Below are 6,616 nucleotides of genomic sequence, written 5' to 3'. Positions count from 1 at the left end.
CCGCCTAGCGCCGCACCGCCGCCTGCCGCCGCCTACCCGCGCCGTCCCGCGCCACCCGCCGCCGCAGCCGCCCCACCTCGCCGGACCTCGCTGGAGGTATAAGCCGCCGATGCCGCCGTTCGGTTTAAAAAAAAATCGCTTCGTTTTTTTAGATCGGTTCGCCAGTTTTCTCGGTTTAGTTTATTTAGCGGACGTTCGTCCGTATGTTCGTTTTAACGAACGGTGTTCACCCGTTAGCCGCAGACAACGAACGTTCGTTCGTTAGCCTGTTCGTCAGTTTTCTTTTTCTCGGATTTTTCCGTGATTATTTTCGATCGCGATTTCTGATCCGATTTTCGTTTTAGTTTATCTTTTCGCTCGTTTATCGGAATCAGGCGATTCAAGCGCCTAGATCTTCGTCTCGAAACCATCTTTCTGTTTAACCAACTTGAACAAGATTTTGGTACTGTAAAATTTGACTTCAGTCCAGATTAGTAAACGGATCTTGTTTCTTTCGCAGTTTGAGTTTCGTTGCTCCGTTTGATTTGATTATTTTTGGAAACCGGAGTTCTTAAGTTGAACTTTCTGGTTAGATCTCTTATTTGAGTTTTACCCGTGTTTCTTTGCTTGATTTCTTATGTATGCTATTGTTTGTTTGTGATAGAACACCCGGAGTGCGAAGCATGCTACTACGAGTCTCTAGGTTTTGCGGATCATCAGCAAGGCAAATAACACTTTGATCATACCCTTTATCACCCAGTTTTTATGCAGTAGTTACAACCCTCACACATTGCATGGTTAGGATTGGATAACATGTGGGTTGGGAAGTACTTGATGAGGTAGAACCTATTGCCCTGTTAATATCAAACCTTGGGAGTTACTTCTACGTATTGCTTATATTGCTATGCTATGCTTGTAGACGTGGATTGGGTTTGAGTGAAACCATGACAGATGTGAGATTGATAACTAATGGTTCAACTTAAGGTGGCAACTTTAATACACATCTGGGTGGATTGCTTGTCGGGGACCTGGAGAATCTAGTGTTCTCCTAGGATATCCCGGAGTACCCGTGTGATAATCCTACGGTCCGCCACCCAGGCTCAAAGGGAACTGAGATATTTCATGCTAGAAACTTCCGTGTGCAGCCACAAGCTATTATGGGCTCTAGCATAGTTGAGTAAGTTGTGTGAAGCTCTTGAAGAGATAGACTAGAAGATAGTGGGTTATAGGTGGTATAGTCTATCCAGAGTAGAGAGTTAATGCTTCTGAAAGACTGTGTCTCGGTCATCCGTTTCTCAAACATCCTGTAGTGCGAGAAATCCAATGGAGGAGATCGAGTCTTGTGGGGAAATGTGCGCAAACCTCTGCAGAGTGTATAAACTAATCATGGTTAGCCGTGTCCCCGGTTATGGACATCTTGAGTATCTAGTACTTGGATTATCATATGTATCTCATCACTCTAAATTAATATTGTTGGGTTAATAATTACTTTTAATTGGGATTGAGTTGGAGGAACCTTCTCAATGATGTTTCAACTACCATGATAGTTAAATAAAATCTATTCCTTTGTTGTAGGGAAATATTGGCTTTTTGCAAAAACTTTAACCATAGAGCTTTCCACCAGCCAAATATGCATATAGTGATAGCATTATTCTGTTCTTGCTTTACTGTGTTACTTTGCCAGCATATTCCATGTGCTGACCCATTTTCGAGCTGCAACGTATTATGTTGCAGACTTTTCAGACAAGGAGTAAGGTTCGTTAGGTCGTTGTCGTGCAACTCAGCTATGCCGTTGGAGTGGATGGACTCACTTTATCTTCCAAGCCTTCCGCAGTTATCGTATTAGATGGCCTTAAGCCATATTTATTGTAATAAGTTCTCTTCTTAGACATTCAATGTAATAAGTGTGTGATTTCTACTCTGTTATAAATCCTCGAGTACTGTGTGTGTCAGCATTACCAATCCAGGGATGACACTGAAGCACAGAGACTTGACCGTTTGAGGCCGGGTCGCTACGAGATTATTGATAGTGGATGCACTAACCACATGACTGGCGATCGAAGTCTTCTCATGGACTCAACCTTACGTCCATCTGACAAGAGTCATATCACATTTGTTGACACTGGTAAAATCAAGGCATTGGGTCTAGGTAGAGTTGCAATCTCAAAGGATCAGCACATGGATAAAGTGATGCTTGTTGAATCCCTTGGTTTCAACTTAATGTCTGTCTCAATGCTTTGTGACTTGAACATGATTGTGATATTTGGAAAGTATCGTTGCCTTATTCTAATGGAATCTGGGAAGTCTCTAGTCTTTGAGGGTACCTAAAAGGTGATCTGTACATGGTAGATTTCTCAGCAGGACCACAGTTGGCAGTATGTCTTCTAGCAATAGCATCAGAGTGCTGGCTCTGGCATCGGAGGCTAGGGCATGCTGGCATGAGGAACTTGTACACTCTCGTGAAGAAGAAGCATGTCGTAGGCATCGAGGGCGTCAAGTTCAAAAAGGATCATCTGTGAGGTGCCTGTGAAGCCGAGAAGATAACTAGGGCCAAGCATCCTTCGAAGACAATCATGACTACATCACGTCCCTTCGAGCTGCTTCACATGGACCTATTCGGCCCTACTCATTACTCCACTCTTACTAGTACTGCTTGTCTCTATGGCTTCTTTATTGTTGATGATCACTCTAGATATACTTGGGTGCATATAATTCTCTACAAGACTGAAGTGCAGGATGTCTTCAGACGATTCGCCAATCGTGCCATGACAAACTATGAAATCAAGATCAAGCACATAAGAAGTGACAACAGCACAGAGTTCAAGAACACCAACATCGACACTTATCTTGATACATTGGGCATCACTCATGAATTCTCGGTTCCATACACACCTCAGTAGAATGGCATCGTGGAGCGCAAGAACAGAACACTCATTGAGATTGCTCGGACGACGCTTGATGGGTACAAGACTCCAAGGAAGTTCTAGCCTAAAGCTATTGATACTGCATGCCATGTCATCAACCGTGTTTATCTTCACAAGCTTCTAAAGAAGACATCATATGAATTACTGACTGGTAAGAAGCCAAATGTAAGCTACTTCAGAGTATTTGGTGCAAGGTGTTGGATCAAGGATCCACATCACACTTCAAAATTTGCACTGAAAGCACATGGAGGTTTTATGCTTGGTTATGGGAAGGATTCGCACTCCTACAGAATCTTCAACCTCTTTCAGTATAAAGTGGTTGAAACTGTGGATGTGCGGTTCAATGAGACTAACGGCTCGCAAAGAGAGCACCTGCCAAATGTGCTAGATGAATTTCCACCTAGTGAATCCATCAAGCGTATGGGTACTGGAGAAATCATACCTTTAGAGGCACAGGATGAAGAGGAACTAATCATTTCTGCACCAAATCAACCTGAAGACTCTGCTGAGCCCGAAGCCAATAATGAAGAAGAAGACAATGATCAGCAAGAGCAAAGTCTTCATCCAGTTCATCCTCGTGTTGCGAATGAAGTAAAGATAGAGAAGATAATGGATAGCATCAATGCACCTGGTCCCCTTACTCGTTCAAGAGCAACGCAACTGGCAAATTTCTGTGGGCACTTTGCATTTGTCTCTATATCTGAACCCAAGAAAGTTGCTGAAGCCTTCATGGAACCTGAGTGGATTCAAGCTATGCAAGAAGAGCTACAACAGTTCTAACTGAACAATGTGTGGGAATTGGTCAAGCGTCCTGATCCTTGCAAGCACAATATCATAGGCACAAAATGGATCTATCACAACAAACAAGATGAGCATGGTCAAGTAGTCAGAAACAAGGCTCGTCTCGTTGCTCAAGGATATACTCAAGTTGAAAGAATTGACTTCGATGAAACATTCGCTCCGGTGGCTAGGCTCGAAGCCATTCGCATTCTGCTAGCCTATGCCAACCATCACAACATCCTCCTGTATCAAATGGATGTGAAGAGTGCTTTTCTCAATGGCAAGATTGAAGAAGAAGTGTATGTTGCACAACCACCTGGCTTTGAAGATCCAAAACATCCTGACATGGTTTACAAGCTCAACAAGGCACTGTATGGCCTCAAACAAGCCCCTCGTGCTTAGTATGACACACTCAAAGACTTCCTGAAGAGCAAAGGCTTCAAACCTGGTTCACCGGATCCCACTCTCTTCATGAAGAGATACGACGGTGAACTGTTTGTGTGCCAGATCTATGTGGATGGCATTATCTACGGCTGCACCGATAAAAGATACAGTGATGAGTTTGGACACATGATGCAAGAACAATATCAGATGTCCATGATGGGTGAGCTAAAGTTCTTCCTTGGTCTTCAAATTCGTCAACAAAGTAATGGCATCTTCGTACCTCAAGAGAAATACCTCAAAGACTGCCTGAAGAAGTTTGGAATGCAAGACTGCAAAGGATACACGACGCCAATGCCAACCAAAAGTCATCTGGGCCCTGACGACAATGGTAAAGAGTTCGATCAAAAGGTATACCGCTCCATGATTGGTTCTTTAATCTATTTATGTGCATCTAGGCCAGATATCATGCTTAGCGTTTGCATGTGTGCCCGATTCCAAGCGGCACCAAAGGAGTCGCATCACTACTTCTTCGGTATTTGGCTTACACCCCAACACTAGGATTATGGTATCCAAAGGGCTTAGAGTTTGATCTAGTTGGATTCTCATATGTTGATTATGCTGGTGACAAGGTTGATCGCAAGTCTACATTAGACACATGTCACTTTCTTGGACGATCTCTTGTCTGTTGGTCTTCAAAGAAGCAGAACTGTGTATATCTCTCCACTGCTGAATCTGAATACATTACTGGTGGACCTTGCTGCGCTCAGCTTCTATGGATGAAGCAAACTCTCAAGGACTATGGCATCCATCTGAATCATGTTCCACTCTACTGCGACAATGAAAGCGCCATCAAGATTGCCAACAATCCAGTTCAGTAGTCGAAGACAAAGCACATTCAGATCCGTCATCACTTTCTCAGAGATCATGTCATGAAGGAAGATATTGATATCATGCATGTCAACACTAAAGAGCAATTGACAGATATCTTCACAAAGCCCTTGGATGAGAAAAGGTTTTGCTAGTTGCGGTGTGAGCTAAATATGTTAGAATCCACAAATGTCCTATAATTGGACACACATCCTAACGCTTATGCATGTGATGCCTTAGATGTGCAACACACAAAGTAACGTATATCTTCAAACAACGAAGACATACACTCTAAGTGTGAATACATTAATGCAGAAATTGACTTCAGAGCTCCACGATAATTGTGCACCGTGTCTGGGTCTAATACTTCCTATACGGTGGGTAACGCCACCACCAAACTCTTGTTTGAATTGTTTTTTCATTTGGCGTCTCATTTGCATAGTCTTCACATTTGGTGTGTCTTCAACATTGATTCGACTTCATGTTTATCTTCACAATGTTGATTTGGTATCATATTGGTATATACTTATATTAGTGTTTTGTCCTCTACAACATTCACTTATAGCTATGTCTTCATGTTCGAATCTTTTGACCTAAGTGAATGTGATCGGACCCTAACCCCCTATACGCTTCTACCTCATATTCTATCTATTCAAATCATATGCATTCTATTGAATCTGTCGATTGTCTTCTCTAAGTCCTTGTTAGGAGAAGACAAAGAGATAAAAATTGAATCTGTTTTAATGCTATATCTCTTTTGCTTGAAAACTGGAGGAGCGGGAACGACCACCCGACAATCCAGGCGTGCGTGGGAACATGGAACAACTTCCAAGCACGCCTGGATTCGAACATGAGGATGATCTTCGCAAAGACCGCCCACACCTATTTTCTAGCCAACCCGAACCTTGAGGGCGAGATTCATCTTAAGGGGGGTAGGTTTGTAACGTCCCAAATTTCCAATTTGGAATTTTATACATAGATCATTCAGGCATATCATATTTTGCTGCATTTCCTTTCCCGATCCTCGAAATTCTAAGCAACTCAAGGACCCTCGGAGAGAGTGGGGATTTCACTGTTTTCATATTTGAATTCTATCAAATATTGAAACGAGGATTTTTTGTTTTAATTATTCTTCTCTCCGAAAATATTTCTTATTAAAATATATGAGAGGAGATAATATGACTTCTCCAAAATAAATGAAATATTGGAAGAAAAATATTAAAATGAAATATTGGATTTTATTCGGAGTTTATTGCTATTTTATTTGAATTAGAAAAATTGCATGTTTTTCAAAATTGCATTTTAGGGCCAAGAAAATGTTCATCTTGTTCTAAATATTTTATTTAGATGGTGAAAATTTGTTTTGGCATTTTTAGATATTTATTTATTTTTCTAGGATTTATTTAAGTTTCGACGAAATTATTTTAAAAAAAATCTCCAGCGCCTGACTGGGCCGAAGCCCAGCCGAGCTGGCCCAACCGCCCCGCACCTCGTCTCCCTCCAGGAGACTGCGAGCGCCGCCGCCCGTCGCCGAGTCCGGTCGGGACTCCTCCCGCGCCGCCTTGCCCCCTCCCCCAAGCAAGCCCCCCTCCTTTATATAAGGTGCCCCCGCCCCCGCCCCCGCCCCTGACTCCAGCACCACCCGAGCCACCCCGCCGCCTAGCCCCGCGCACCGCCGCCTG

The sequence above is a fragment of the Triticum dicoccoides genome, chromosome 3A (assembly GCF_002162155.2).
Source record: "Triticum dicoccoides isolate Atlit2015 ecotype Zavitan chromosome 3A, WEW_v2.0, whole genome shotgun sequence".
In the NCBI taxonomy this organism is placed as follows: domain Eukaryota; kingdom Viridiplantae; phylum Streptophyta; class Magnoliopsida; order Poales; family Poaceae; genus Triticum; species Triticum dicoccoides.
Note: the sequence above shows the minus strand (reverse complement) of the source record.